At 40.3% G+C, this 16,837-nt stretch overlaps 1 long non-coding RNA gene across 1 annotated transcript in view; it reads right to left on the bottom strand.

Moving 5' to 3' along the window:
- LOC115495712 (uncharacterized) overlaps positions 1-6,531 on the bottom strand; it is a 40,221-nt gene extending 33,690 nt beyond the window's left edge. The window contains exon 1 of the long non-coding RNA XR_012056629.1: positions 5,668-6,531. This is a non-coding gene — a long non-coding RNA (uncharacterized lncRNA). The remainder of the gene's footprint in view (positions 1-5,667) is intronic.
- Between the last annotated feature and the right edge of the window lie 10,306 nt (positions 6,532-16,837).

Here is a 16,837-nt window from a genome sequence, read left to right as displayed (position 1 = left end):
TAGGGGTTAAAGTCCAAAGATTTACTGGGGCTCCAAGGAGTCCAACAGCACTCCAATGAAACCAGCTAACAGGAGCAGCGGAGAAGTGCAAACCGCAGTTTAAATACCGAGAGGGAGGGGAACTGACTGTCCAATAGGGAAACAGTAGGGAGTGGCTCTTGTATAAACTGACAGACGAGGTATCCAAGGAGGGAGAAACGGAGGAGGGGCCCCAGCCCTCATCCAATCACCCGGCACCCATGATGGAAGCTTCCAGATGTAGGGGAAGGGGCGCTGAGTGACGGACAAGGCACCTGGGAGGAGATGGGGGACTCTGCACTTTTGGGGTGATGGACACATGAGGAGAGGCAGGAAAACTGGGGACAAACAAAAGGGGCATAAGGGGGGTACAAAGGGATAAACCATTTGGAAATGGAAATACAATGAAAATACAATAAAGTATAAAAACACAACTCCACAAGGTACCAAGGACAAAGGCCCTGACCTGAATGGTCGCCCTCTAAACCAAATAGGTACAGACCACCAAAGCCTTCCAACTTCTAAAGCAAATTGTTTGTAAGACACAAACCAAACTCAGACCTGGTGGATATGGATATCAGAGCACCTACAAGTGACTTGCTGGTCTCATAAATTGATTATTTTACTCTCTTAAAAAGGGGCCAAGGGAACAGAAATAAAGCAGTGAAAGCAATGCCTACAAAAATCTACAGATTCTGAAGCATATTCCTGTGAAGAATGTTAAGGTCACGAATGCAGCTTGACCTTCGCAGAAAAGGCTTAATATAGTTCTGCAATTCAGAACAACTTTTTCAGTACAAAAGTAGATTTCTGATTTCCACTTAGCTGTGTAAAAATACTGTGAGTTCTGTCAAGATATTCCAAGTTCCTACAGTTCAACAGAAATTCAGTGTGTATTTTAACAGGTCAGTTGAGTGAGTAAGGCTGCAAGATGCCAAGAAATCACAGTTAGAAAATAAGCAAGATCACAACATGTCTGTTTAAAACAAAACATAATAGTTAATTCCCTCCTTTTTGTACTGGTATTTCAAGCCCTGCGGCCCATAAGTAAATTGCTTTTGTAATAAATCTTACATAAGCTGGGCTACAGAAGTGACTCAAACTCCTCTGACACTACAAGCTGCAAAATCAGAATAGAACTTTACCATCAGAAAAGTAATACTCTATCAGATGAAGGTCATCCTGCTTCCAAGAGCGCCAATAAGCACTTCTAAGGTAAAACTGTTCTGTCAAGTATTTTTTTGGCCTAGGGATGTCATGTCATGCTTGTAAATTTAGCATCCCTTCACAGCCATCTCTTCCATTAACCAATTCCTTTAATTTATCCCAACTGTAGCATCCACAACTTCTTTAATGGGGGTTCCACTGCCCACTGACTTGCTGCATAGGAGACCCTGGCCACCTCTTTGAGCTGAAACTGGCTGTCACCATCTTCACTGGATCTACCTCCTCCTTCTGTGACAAGGGCACAAACACCTGATCCCAGTTTCCTCCCTTCTCTTGGTTTCATGCATCAGCACCAACCCCCCGCCAAGTGCTCTCAGTTTATGGCCCTCACCTACTTCACTCAGGAAGCAAAGGCAGGAACACGCAATTCAGTTCAGGACTCCGAGGGGAGGAGGCCCTACTGTGTCAGGGATGCACACCAGCCCCTGCCCACGGGCTACAACCCCAGCACAGCAATTGCTTTCACAGCCCTTGGGAGCGACCCTTCCTTCATCAGAAGCCCTGATTAGTCAATGTATTTTTAATTAACTTCTGACCCATTACTCTTAATTTTGGTTTGTGGAGTGCTTTCTGACCAATGAAATACAAATAAACCTGGGCTGCTTATCATAGAAGTCAACCATTTTTCTAATTATAAGACAGTTGTTAATCATGTATTTGATCAAGCTGCATATCTGCATCCCTTCGCATATTTGGGAGCTTTGATTTAAAGAGGAATATAGACCAAAGTAAGTATGCAAGTAATTCAGTGTTTTGTCATTTACTGGGAGAAGTTTTGACCCCCTCCATGCAAAATAATGAAATGCACTGAATTTTTGGTGCAGTTTTGTAGCACAAATGAGACGAGCATACTAGCCAGCTGCTCAAGTACTGATCAGAAAACTGTTAAAGGTAAAACTCTCATCTATGTCAGCCACTGTCCATAAGAGCATCACAGAGACCGAGTAGATGATGTGGAAAAAGGCTTCCTATAAGGGCAAGTTCCTGGAATTCCTAATGTCAGAGTTATGCCTATGCACTAAGTGGTTTTCTTACTAATACACATCAGTCAATGATACTGTTCCTAGCCAAGTTTAAAATATCTGTTTTGATTACAGTAAATTCTCCAATTCTGCAGGGTAACACATCCCATAACTGAAAGCAGAGATTTAAAAAAATTCAATAAAGATTGGCATTGTATTTCCATTTGAAATGCTCTCGTATATAATTTCCCAATAAATAACTGATGAATTCAGAAGTAGCTGATGCTAAAATAAGTTTCACATGCCTGCTAGTGGCCTTGCAAATACATGAGCTATTTCTTCTTACTCGTGTATACCATTCAAATGGCTGCAAATCACTTCACTGCTTACTCAGAAAAAATGAGCCCTGCCCACCCACATCACTTACAAGCCAAATACATTAATTACATTATACAAAAATGTAATTTTAACAATTATTGTTAATGGGGAGCAGGAAAAATAGGTTTCAAAGTGGGCTGTGTACCCGCAGAAATAACCTACTCCCCTGCAGTCTATTCCCTCCTTAAGTTCATACCATGATTAACAACCAGCCTTACACTTTCCAAGAGGAGGCTATTCATTGCCTTCCATTTATAATTCCAGTGATTTGTTTGTTGTTAAGCAATAAAACACCATGATAACATGACCCCAGCAGATACAATTATTGTAGTCTATAATTAAGAGAGAAGTATTGGTGAGTGAAAATGAACAATTCACTCCAACATTTCCTGCTTTTCTCAACTGTCTCTGCTCATCATTGCAGCTACTACAACTCAACTTTCTCATGACTTCTTGGCAGGAACCATAGTGACAGGCCAATATCTAAACATTTCCCTGATTTCAGGACCCATGAGGAAGTCCCAGATTCCTACAGGCCAAAAATAACTGAAAACATTTGCTCACTCAAATGATCATTTGCTTGTCTCCAGCACTGTAAGTGAAAATGAAAATTGCCATGTGGCTAAAGCTATGAAATAAACCAAATGCACCATGAACACTTTCAAGTTTTCAAAGTTTAGCTTCAGACTAACAGATTTTAGGAATACCTAAGGAAATGGATAAGAACAGGAAAGACTGGGAATAAAACTGAAATGACAGAGTGGTAGGTACAGTAAAGGCTGTTCAAATATACCAGATATTTTCTCTGTTAGATGTAATTTAGGCACTAATAGAATCCTTCTGATTCTGGCCTGCCATTTTGCATTAATTATTGGGGGGAGGAGCAATTAATTAGTAATTTGGTAGAAGTGTGGCAGGTGGTACTTATTCACCAGCTGAATACTTTTTCCTGTCAGGGAGAAAGCTTCTTTTACTGTCTTTCATCAAAAGACTGGCCAGGGAAGGGCAGTCAGCACTCCAGCTAAATACTTCCCAGCAGTCCTGCCCAGTACCAAGGAAAGGAGCATGAAGCAGCACACTGGGACAACTGCTATCCTGCTTTTAATATTAATATGCTTGACCCTAACTATTGAAGTAGCTGAAGGCAACTTATGCTACACTGAAGAATAAAATATATCTGAAAATCTAGCATGTTCTAGCAATGACCAGTATTTTAGAAATTCTAGCATAAAATAGAGTTGGATGGATACAATGCCTGTGAAGGCACACTGCTAATGAAACAAATGTTTCTTAAAAAAAAAAACAAAAAAAACCCAATAATCTTTTACTCAACAATAAGACATCCACATGCATTATTAAGAAGCTATAAAATTATGATGTCCTGTTGCCTCTGAAATTTACATAAACCAGTAAATTCTTTAATACATCTCTTAACAGATGATGAAAAAAGAGGCTGAGGGTTTCTCCAAAATAAAATTAAACAACACTTTATCTTTTTGCAAGAAGTCTTGATATAATCCCTCAGTAGCAACTGAGACAATGAAAACACTTTGTATAAAACATAAACTTACTGATTTTAAGCTTTTAAGACTTTTAAACCCATTCTCCCTTCCACCCCCCCCCCCCCCCCCAGTTATTCCAGGCCAAGACATTTTCTTTACTATAATGCTTCAATTTTCAGCTGTCATCTCCACATTTTATTTTTATTGAGAAAAATATGAAAGCATTTCCATGTTGCCTGTTTTTTTTTAATGACTCTCCTGAAGTAGTTTCTCTGCTCACCAACCTTACTTGGTTTCAATGCAGGAAAATATTACCTCTCCTGATGACTTCTTTCCCTCTTTCAGTGCCAGCATTATTAATTATGAGCCTTGAAATTTTAGCAGTTGTCATGTGGCCACAAGGCCATATAAACTATGATAAAACTGTGTCTCCAAAAGCATTTGCTTTGCCCTACCTGGCTGATATGGCTGATACACCTCAATACTGACAGTGACAAGGAGCATTTGTGGAACATCCATTTATTTTTAAAGTGCAAGAGGCACTTTTACTGAGGTAACCTATATAAAAATTGCTTTGACCTGTATTATGCCCATAATTAAGATAATTTCAGTTAGCATTGGATCTCTAACTGGCAGTTCTATAATCATAAAAATTTGAAACTGCCTATATAGAACATCAAAAAGATGAAGAAAGTATTAGAAAATTCCAACTTTGAAAATATGTGGGGAATGGGTATATAAATACAGAGAGCAGCTTTCACAGCAGAAATAATTTCTTAAAAGTCAAAATATGCTTCTGATTGTAGCATTGCTCTGATACAACTCTGACTTACTATGTCAAGACAAACATTTTGCAAAGTCTAATCACTAATGCAGGAACCTGCTTTCATAGTTTTACCTATTCTTCTCTACTCAAATTTCCAATCAGTTCTCACCTTTCTCTGTAGGATGTGGCTTTCAGGGAGCAAGAATAAGGCAGCTTGAGGGGGACCTTTTTTGCAGACAGAGCTGACTGGTGCTGCACTGACGTTAGAAGCACTTAGAGGGCAAAGTCCTTCAAGAGGCAAATAGGATTAACAGTCCCAGCTAGAGAGGACAGAACAACATCACCCATACATAACCATGGCCATACACATTTTCTTCACAATCCAAGTGTCCTGAACAGACACACCACATCCCCAACTCCCTGCTGCAGGGTGTATGTGCTCAGTGCAGCAGGAATGAGGCCTTTCCACACCCTAACTCACCATGAGCTTACCCTAGGAGACAGCAGGCTTCTGTCACTCTCTGCCAGGTACCAACAGGTACCAAAGCTAGAAGCTTGTGCTAGTTGGACCAGATTTGCAATGAGGCATAGTATGTACCTGCCCCAGCAGGATCAGCAAAATTCCCCTCACTGTAAATAGTTGCAGTAACAAAACTGGTTCTACTACTGCAGGTTCATTTTGATCCTGGATAATCCTGTACCTGTAAAGAAACACTAGAACCTTCCAACATGCCTTCACCAAAATTCAAAGAAGTGTTGTGCTACTTCATGCCTCTGTGCCCATCTGTTTGCATTTTATTTCTGGTTATCTTACCTTGTTCTCCCAAGGCTTGCAGCTGCTCTTCCAGCAGGTCCCAGTCCAGAACACCTATACCTACAACAGGTAAGTAGAGGTAAGTACTCCTTCCTCTCCCTCACTCTGAGTGACTGCTACAGGCAGCCAAGCAGAACTTGGAAGCAGTGTTCTCACTTGTGCTTTGCTCCTCCTTTGTTCTCAGCCCACTGAAACACTGCCAGCTGTGGCTGGGTGGGCTGTGCATGTTCCACAGGTGGATTTCATTTGCTACTCAGACACAGGTGAGAGGGATGATAAGGCCACACCAGGTTTTGGGGCAGGGAGGCTGCTGGTCCTTCCTCAGGTGGTCCACATTAGCTGCTCCCCATAGTGGGATCTCAGGAGCTGCAGGTTTTGTAATATACAGACAAATAGCCGATCTGCCTTCAAAATGTCACATTAAATAATAAAAAAGCTACATTAAATAATAAAAAAGCTACATTAAATAGTGTTGGCATGTTTTAGTTTTGTTTCAATATTCATTTCTATTGTTCAGAAGCTTGATTTGAAACAACTGAGAAACACTTCTTGTGTCTGTAGGGGAAGTGGAGGAGCTTCTGTTTACTCTAAGTGGGGAAGCACCAGGTCCCTGAAGGGCAACTCCCCTTCTCTTACAGACCAGGGAGAGCTGAGGCACAGTCAGATTCTGAGGTAAACCACAGCAACTTCAGTAGAGCCAGCCCATTTTTACAGGTAGAGGACATGGCTCACTGGATTATCTGACGAAGCCTTTGGCTGTTAAGAGTTTGTTTATTGGTGGCTCTTTGAGGGACACACTTTTTCGTATGATGAGCTCTTGTATTGTCATGGAATACTGAGAAATTTCTATCCAGTAACTTTTTCTAGAAAAAGAGAAAGAAAAATACATCAGCTAGGATCTAAAGAACTCTACATGATCTGCTCTTATTCTGAGCTATTTGGGGTTTTTTATAGGCTATACAGTCATATGGCACAGTCCTCACTAAGGAGAGCACTGCAAAATTCTGGGTGTAGCAGTTTGCAAAGCACCACAATGTGGTTTAATCCAACTATAGCATGTAAGTAATAACCATTTCAATTTCACATCCATTTACATTATGTGTATCAAGTACAACAGCCTGGCTTTCCATTGTTGTTCCTAGTAACTCACACTATGAATAAGAAGGTGTACTGCAGTGACCAAGCTCTATAGTTCTCAGTCCCCAGCCACACTGCACCACAGTGGTTTCCACAAGTTTATAACCATTCTCTCCTTGCTTACTGAAATGCCTCTGGATATCCTTTGGTGAGGAATTAATTTGGGGTGGCCAAAAGGACTGCTTGAGAAAGCTGTCTTCATCATCAAAAACTAAAGCTTCTTACTAATATCTGTCCTGCACATGCATTTCTAACCTTTGAAATCTCATCTGCTTGTATTGCTGGTATTTTTCTCAAACTGTTACACTCAGCACTTTTTCTGCCAAACTTACATAGGTCAGGCTTTTACAGTATTAACAACTTTAAGTATTATCTAGACAAATTTCTAATATCACAAATGCTTATGATCTCTCTGGTTCCAGTTCCGCTAGTTCTGCATGCTTGTTCAGAGCATTTTAGAAGTGAAATATTTCCGTGATATGTCTTGATACAAGACCACCACCAATACTAGACTGAACAGGAATGTTAAATCAGCTCTCTTCCATCTAACCCTGCCTTGGAGTCAGGATTTCTTGGAGCTGGGGCAGTGGTAAGGACTGCACCCCGTGGGAGGGATCCATGATGGAGGAGGCTGTTCCTGAAGGATTGCATCCCATGGAAGGGACTCACGATGTGGGAAGAATGTGAGGAATCCTCCCTCTGAGGAGGAAGGAGCAGCAGAAACACCAGGAGAACTGACCATGTCTCCATTCCCATCCCCTTGTGCCACTGTGGGGAAGCAGGTAGAGAACTCAGAGGTGAGGCTGAGCCTGGGAAGAAGGGTGGGGTGAACAAAAAGTATTTTAAGACTTCATTTTACTTCTCATTCCTACTCTGATTTAAGCTAATTGCTCCAAGCTGAGTCTGTTTTACCCAGGATGGTAGCAGGAGCCTTTGACTGCATTTCCTTACCCTGTCCAGCTGAGGAGGGCAGTGACAGAGGAGCTCTGGGACCCCCCTGGGGTCCAGTATATGTCAACCCCCCACAACTGGACACGCTGAGTTGCTGCATTGTAGATGAAGGAAAGGTAAATGTATTGCTGCAGCAAATTCACATAATATAGGAAGCTTGCCAGAAGTTAAAACCTTCAATTATGATTAAAGAAAAAAAGGAAAATCTATTTAAGGCTACCAGCTAGATGATGAAACACATCTTTCCACAGAAGTCATTAAAGAGAGATTAACATCATAAAAATTAAGAAGTTGCTGTTTTATATGGCCAGAAAATAATTTTCACTTGGTTGAGAATAAATGACTATTAAGCTTACTGATAACATACTGCAAACAAGGAGCAAGAAATACATCCCAGTTATCAAATTAATTACCAATATAGCCTTCAATATGGAAACTTGACAGTGATTTACCAAATCTTCCAATCAAAGTGTAATTGTGTATTAGTATCTAACGCTGGAGACAAATTCTATTTTTGCATACGTCTTATCTGCTCATTTTCTAGTCACAGTTTTCTCCCAGAGTGTTTTTTGGTGTCAGTCTAACAAAACAAAAAAAACCAACCAACCAAACAAAAAACCCCAAAAAACCAAACAAATAAGCAAAAACAAACAAAAAAAGCAGTGTCAGGTATTTGAATCACCGATGTGCTCTGGATAGTTTTATCTGAACTTTTCTATGTGTGGTCTGACAGTTCCCACCTTGGGGAGCCCTGCAGAACTTCCCAACTTCAGGCACGTTCCTGCTGGCCTTGGCCATGGTGCAGGGCTGTGTGTCCACACAGGGCAGTGCACATGGGCACCTGGCAGCTCCACCTTTCCCAGGGCAATACCACAAACATCCTGCTACACTTTCAGGCTGCTTTTAGTTCCTGCTTACATAAAACTCCATTCAATGGCACAATTTAGAAGTAAAGTAACTGCCTTTAAAAATCAACAAACCACAACCCTTTAAAATTGTAGAATCTTAGAATACCTTCATCTTTGTGTTCCAACCATTCTGCATTCTTCCCAGCCTGGAGAAGGCGTATGCAGGAGCCACAGGGCCATCCAAGAACTTCTGACTGTGTGTGAAACATGCCACACACACAGATTCCTCACAGGACAAACAAACAACTGAAACTGCTTGGAACCAACTGGAATTGCTGGTTTTGGTTTGAAAAGCACGTTCAGCATATGCCTATTACATTTTTCCAGGACAGTCTCAATGTAAAGGATGAGAACAGTAATAATCACCAGGAAACAAGTTAAACAGCAGTAAAATATGTGACAATTCTTAGTAAGAAATGGAGCTGAGACACTCAAATTCCATACTTTGCTGATTAAGTATATACTTTTTGTAAAAGCAGTGAATTAAAGCAAAAATGCATACTTAGCATTAGCATAACACTGTATCTGTAATCCCAAATCCCAACAGCTGTTTGGATATTCAAATACCAAACTGGAAGCCAACTAGCAAGTCTGTGATAACAGGAAAGTACTGGCATCTATATAAATAAGAACACAAACCAGCACAAAAACCCAAAGCTGTTCTAGCACAAAAGAGGTTGGATGAGGCAGTTCCCACAGCACAAAACATAAGGCAGCCTGACACACATACAACAAGCCTATTTATCGTGCTGTCTCCTAAGTCTACTTACATTTAAACATCACTCTTTTGAATCTATTTTATTCCATTTATAGATGCACCTGCAGCAAAATTAGAGGTACTAAGAATTAGTTTCTAATAGCATATTTTAAACTTTATTTATTTCCCTTTGAATTTTGATTTGAAGAGGTAAATTACAGACTTCTCTAAGTGAAAACAAACCCCAAAAAACTCTTTATGAAACCCTTAACAATAAATCCTTAATGCTCTTAGCCAGCTAACTCCTACTGCTTTGCTTTTAACCAGTCAGAAAAGGAACAGAGTTAGGTTTTGCAGTTCTTTTTTTACACCTCCAAGGTTCTGCATATAAAAATATATATTTCTAGATGCTGATGTAAGGTAGAAGAGTTATTAAACTCCACAGAGTGGAACTCTGTAATAAATAGTTTTGTATAAAAAAATATGAGAGACATTTAGGAGGAGAAAGAAGAAAGGGGAAGAACTGTCAGCTAAATATTCTATAAAAATATGCCAGCATTTTTATACTAGTATGAGCTGTGAGACAGTGATTGACAAAGATGCTGGTGCACTGGATCTGTCTTGATGGATTGCTGAACTTGCATCTGGTCTCTGCATTTGCTCCTCCTGAATTCCACAAGACTTCCATCACCCCACATGTGACTTCAGCACAGCTCAAGCTGCAGTTCCTCAATTCCATATATACGTGAAACAACAAGAAGAAGTTTCATGCAATTTTTCTTCATCACAAAATTTTGCTCCATAAGGTGATCACAATGAGCCGTGCACAGCCAGAACTGTTATGGGACATGAGACAGTAGAAGAGTAAAAAGTTAATGAAAAAATTAGAACTTAGGTTAAAAGTTAGAAGCAGCTTATCTGCTGGTGGGGGTAAAACTGGGACAGTGCCACAAATAACAGTTATAGATCTGCCTCAAAATTCTAGTGTTTACCCCCTGGAAGTCTTGCTTTGTACTGATGGACATGCATTAAAAGTTATCCTATGTTATAGGAATATATAATTGCACATACTCATTATTTTCTTTACCACTGCCTCTTTGCTACCATACCTCAAAAGCAAATTGTTTTCTTAACTCTAAATTATAATAAATGTTGTAATTTACTGCTACAGTGAACATGCAGGGTGCATTAACATAATTTTGAATTTTAGAAGCAAAGTGTTGTACTTTAAGTAGCAGCTTCCTGAACAAAACAAAAAAATCACTTTTGTTGAGGGTGTTTTTTTCAACAATTCACCTCAAGCCTGTTTTTTCATTTTTTACATAATTGTAGGTCATTTCCTTAAAATTATTAATCCTATTTCATGTAATGGTGTATAAAAACCCCCTGTATGTCTCATGACACCTCATTAAATTCTCATTTCTTACTGAAATTTTGTATGCAATGTACCAAACAGTTTTCTCTTTTGGACAGAAGTCAAAGAATATTTCAGTGGAACAGATCAGATGGTTTCTAAGCAAAGTCCTTCCTCATGAACTTAGTGGGTCAGCTTAACATAATAGCTCAAATACACAATAATAATAAAATTATAATTTCATGGAAAACCATACAACTCTAAGTATATATTAAAGCCCTTTAAAAATTATTTGAGAGGTTTGGTAATCTAAATTCCCATTGACTTTTTAATAGGGTTCAACATTCTTAAATGTGAAGATGTGTTGAGAAAGCATCTACTATAAACTACACTTTTTTTACTAGTTCTGGGGAAATAGTTTATTCATATTTTAGTATGTTGTTGTTTAAAATGTTCTTTTATTCTCAAGTGATAACAAGAATTATATGGAAAACAAAAGGCATTGTGCTATGCATTAATGAACACAGAATAAAAGAACAGCCCTGATCAGAGGATTATGGCACAGCTTGTAAAGTCAATATCACACAGCAGGGACTGAGGCCTGGCTTCAGTCCTATGGCCTTAGCAGCAGATTTTGTTAATGTAGTTCCAATTCTTACTGGAACTGTTAGAAACTCAAAGGAGTAATTTCATAAATGTGGTGAAATTCACATCTAGTGAAAAACTATAGAATAGATTTATTAATCAACATTAATTTGCCTAACACATTCAGAAATTATCTTCACAAACAGATTCCTTAAAATCACTTGTGAAATTAAATGTTATTCTGCTCCTCACTGAATAGTTTAGATAACAAGAACAGTGGGAATTTTGATACACATATTTTGTTGTTCAGTCAGATCCTGCTCAGGCAACTTGTGAGAATTCACATGAAAGAAGATGATTCCCCAGATACAAATGAACAGTAAATACAAAATTATTTCAAAGCACTTCACATTAAATAGTTTAAAAATCCAAATGAATAGTCACAGAAATAAACTGAGTGATTTGCTGAATGCTTTTTTCCCAAAGACTTTGCACACAGATAACTGTAACTAATATCCCTGTGTACTGGCAGGAGAAAGTCAGTGCTTTTGTGCATGGGCCGAGGGGAGCTTGGCAGGCTGTGCCATGTTTCCCTCTTACACAACGCCTGCAGGTGTGATCTTGAGGGAGTTTTCATTGCTGTTTGGTGGCAAAATTCCCTGAAGAACTTGGGGAGGCCTGGAAATGACACTGGGAAGTGAATATTGCTGTAAGTTACGGACAGTATAATTTTAGTCTATTATGCAAAGGTCCAACAATCTTCCTTTACCTGCATCACCCTGAGCTCATTGCAAAGGCAGAGGCAATGCTCTGTTCCTCAGCACTTGTGCAGGTAAAGATGGTCCTGTTTCACCCATTATCCAAGGTGTCTGCTGGCTGGCAGCACAATCTTTAAGGGTGGGCTACAGGAAACATCACCAGCAGGCTTTGGAACTGACTGAGATGGTTCTTACTTGCTGAGGACTGATGCAGTGATCTGGTGCACATGTAGGTGTCTATATCCTACAGCCTCAGAAGTGAAAATTGCTACCTTTTTCAGCAGAATACTGCCCAGAGAGGCACCATTCCAAATAAGAAGTTCTGGATCAAAATATCAAAAATATTTTCTAGCCTTCATTCTTTTAAATGGGGAGAAGTTTCTGAAAAACTCATTTGCATCAAAGTGTATAGGATAATAATTTTTATATCCCCTGGATAAAATAATGACAGGATTTCAAGACCATGTGATGGTTTCTTAGATAAGGGATGAAGAAGGAAGAATAGATTGAATAATCTTAAGAATTAGAAAGTATAGCCATAGACTAAGTTATTAAAAGCCTGTCTTGAAGAATTTATAGACTGCCATTAGGATTTAAATCTGTCAGTCTATCCTTGAAAAGACATTTGACTGAAATTATGGGTGGTGGATCTGTGTGTAGGATTAAAAGCTTTCAGCTCTCTGGCTGCTCTGTCTCACTGCTGAGATATTTGATGCTGAGGACTGATGACAGCAGACCATTATTTACTCGGTGACAGTTTCTAGAACACATGCTAAGAAAGTGCTAGGGCAGAGAAACAGAATATTTTGAAAGAAAGCAAAACTGTAGGGAGGTTTCTCCCCTGGAAATCTGTTGAAATACTGCTAATGGTCTCAGCACAGGTTTTGAATGCTCTGCAGAGCACAGTGCTTCAAACACTTGGGAAAAAATGGGGGCTCCCCTCCAAGGGAAGCACTCCTCCACCTGAAATGGGGCAGAAATTTGGAGGCAACAGCACCCTCTGGAAAGCAGGAGCTGTGGATCTTGCTGTGATTTCAGAGGCATATCCACTCTGAAGAGTAGCCCTGAATGTGTATGTTAAGTTGTCTGATGCTTGAGACCTTTCTTGCTCCTGCTGAAATTAGGTTTGAATGGGTCTTTAACATTAAAAACATTGGTGGCCAGCATGAACATTAGTGATGAAGTGGGAAGTAGTAGGAGACAGTAAAGGATTTCACCAGGAGGTGACAAGAGAAGCTCCATGCTGCTCACACTACTTGGCTTCTTTCTGTAACAAAAGCAGACACTACTGAAGGAGTCAGGCTAGCTGAAGAAAAACTCTGTATACCCTCAGAGGCAGTAATTCCTATCAAAACTTAAACAGAAGGAGCCTCAAGATGCCATGTTTAATCAGAATATGCAGGCAGGCACAGGCTGGTAATACACGTTCATTAAGATGAAAATTTTTCAGAGGACATCCTCTGAGGTTGCTCGTCTTTCTGATAATTATAGGAAGAATGTTCTGACAACACCTTCCTGCAGTCAAGGCAGCACATGCTGTCAGTGCTAAACAACTCGGTCTGAAAGAGTGCCCTTTTAACAAAGAGCAGTTAGGAATTTATGAGGAGAAAGAAGATGTGGGATAAGATAAGAATGGCTTGAGATCACCAGTAAACACAGATTTGTCTTCTGCACTGACTTGGAACCTGCACATTGAGAATGTATTGTAGTGTTATTTTCAGCAAGCAGATCCAAGGAGGCTCACCATGGACTTGGTGACTAAAATTTCCTGCTGCATGTTTCTCCTGAATAAGTAACTCAGACTAGCTCCTGGGCCTTCTTTCCTGGTGCACTGGTTTCATCTGGAATAGAGCTAATTTTCTTCTCAGCAGGTTTGGATCTGTGCTGGAAGCAGTGCTGGTAGCACAGGGATGTTTTGGGCATTGCTGAGCAGAGCTCACACAGAGCCAAGGCTTCCTCTGGCTTCACCCAACCCCACCAGTGAGGGGCTGGGAGGGGACACAGCCAGGACAGCTGACCCCAAGGGATACCCCAAGGGATATCCCAGCCATGTGGGGCCATGCTGAGCACACAGAGCTGGGGGGAGGAGAAGGAGGAAGGAGGACATTCAGGGTGATGGAGTTTGTCTTCCCCAGTCACTGTCACACGTGATGGGGCCCTGCTCTCCTAGGGATGGATGAACACCTGCCCAGCCATGGGAAGTGGGGAATCAGTTCCTTGCTCTGATTTCCTTGTATGTATGGCTTTTGATGTATCTGTTGAAATGACTTTATCAACCTACAAGTTTTCTCCCTTCTGCCCTTCCAATTTTCCACCCCCGTCCCACTGGGGGCAAGTGAGTGAGCGGCTGTGGGGGGCTCAGTTGCCTGCTGGATTTTGCCCCTAACACTTGGAAAGTTTCTGTCTTTGAGCTGAAAACCTCCAAAGAGCTTCACACTGGCTTTTGTCCACAATGCATTTGTGCATCTTACATGACTGAATGGAAACCTGCATTCTTGTGCTGCTATCAGTATTTAAATATTTACATCTTAAAAGCTGCAGATTGCTCAGGAGCTGACAAACGAACTCCTTGTCACTCCTCATACCGCATACAGGGTACACAGGGTACAGAATATCACTAGTGCTGCCATTTCCCCTCTGATATTCCAGATCTTACTGTCAGCTCTGTATTGACTTGAAAGCAGCTCCAGGGGCCATGACTGAATCCACCATAGCTAATCACAAAAAGATGATATGGCTGATTTCAAGGAAATACATTATAATGTAAATGAGCAGGAAAACCAGGAAAAAACATCCAGTTTCCAGGATCTGAGCAGACAGTTCAAATGGAAGATGGATATTTTACTTTTCAGACATGCAACTGACAATCCCTCTCTCTCCTTCTTTTCCTTGACTCCTGTCCCTGCTGTCTCAGTTTCTATAAAAATGACCTAGCTTTCAGTAATAATCAGTATGTCACAATGACTTTGGAGATGCCCTAATGTCCTCACTGATAGCTTCTCAGAGTGACACCTCTGTAACACCTAACTTGTGCAAACAGACTTCCAGCAGTCAGACTTTAGATTTGTAAATACAACAGGTCACAATTCACAGCTTCAAAGCAAACTAGGCCTTACATGAAGATTCCCAAGTATCTCACTATCTTGCTAAATGTATAAAATACAGCGCAAAGGCAGATTCAAATAAAAGCATCCTGATGAAAGGCTTACTCAAAGTAAGTCCTTCCCCAAGACACCACGGATGCACGTGTCCAGATATAGCTTAAGCCTCACAATAATATATGAAGCATTAACAAAAGGTGTCAACATCAGCAATTACAGAAAGCACAGAAAGGGCATAAGCCTCAAATCCTGAGCTAGATGGTGATCTTTGTGTTCAACATACTAGCTTTACTTCCTTTTCCTCTTTCACTTCAGATACTTCAGGAGACATTAAATATATCCAGGCTAAGATCTCTGCAGAAGTACCTGAAAGGGAAATTGAAATGGCAACTGCTCAGCAGTGTTGATGGGTGACCAAAGAAATTAGCTGGCATGGAAGGCAGAAAGGCTCAGCTACAGCAGGAAGAGTTGGCTGTGGGCTGGAATGCCATAGGCCAAAGGACTCCCTGTAACAGAATGAAGTTTTCCCTTGCTGCTGAGATTAGGAAAACCCACAGCATTATTTATTTATTTATTTATTTAGTTTTTTTTTTTTAATTTATTTTTTTTTTTTAGAAATCCTGGAAAGCCATGCCCAGGGGCCACATTTGGGCACCCCATACCAGTGCTCCCTGCACTGGCGCTGCTCCAAGTGTTTATAAGGAATCAGACTGTGATGCATCTTGGCAGACTCTGTGTAGAAACACTAATGGTGGTAGGACCCTGCCCAATGCATTTTAAAAACATATTTTAATGCAAATTTACACTTAATTTGCCTCAAGGAGTACAATAAAAGTTTTCTATCATATTACTAAAATTAGGTTTCCACTGTGAGAGATTATTTTCACATTGTAAATCTATTTGAGCTTCGTTTGCTCTAACAAGACATCTTAAAATATTTTTTAAAACTCAAATTACTGTCCCTTCTCTACCCCACAAATTCACACTCACCTGAGGCTGAATTGCTGTATATACAAACTGAAAGCAAAATGGGAGCCAGATCTCTGTGATTCAAAGCATTTATCTTCCATTACACTCTGGAATAAATTAGAATGGACAGTTTTTAGTTATGAATATCTCATTTTAAATTATGCTGTAATAGCATGTGCCATATTTCCTGTATGTGAAACAAATGTTTCTGTGAGATTTGTTTACACCACTGAAAGCTGGCATCAATAAGCTCCACTCCCCCAGGGACAGTTCAAGTTTGAAACATGAGTGCTGTGCAGGGAGCACAATAAAGTACTGCACTGACTTTGGAAACCTTCAGGAACATGAAATTCCTATAAAATAAGCACTGGTCTCTATCTATATTATCCTCCTAAAACGTCACCTTTTAATCTATTAAAACCACTCCTGTTCATGCCACCCCAAAGGAACATGCCGAGGCTGCATGTACAAATTCTCTCTGCTGTAGCACAGCCAGGCCTGTTTCTCAGGGACTGTGAGCTGTGGGAGCTGGCATCACCTATCATCCTCTTCCCCAGTCTGATTTATATTGACACTCCTTCTCCCTCACAGTGTAAGTGATTTGGTTTTGAACAATCTTTTCTTTTCCCTAAAGTTCTAGCTCTCCTATCTTTTACTGTTGTGAGAGTCTCATTGATAGAAGTCTTGTCAGAAAGCTCCGCAGAATTTTT

Source organism: Taeniopygia guttata, chromosome 6 (genome assembly GCF_048771995.1).
Source record: "Taeniopygia guttata chromosome 6, bTaeGut7.mat, whole genome shotgun sequence".
NCBI lineage: Eukaryota > Metazoa > Chordata > Aves > Passeriformes > Estrildidae > Taeniopygia > Taeniopygia guttata.
The sequence above is the reverse complement of the archived record's forward strand: the minus strand, read 5'-3'. Positions and strand labels throughout refer to the sequence as shown.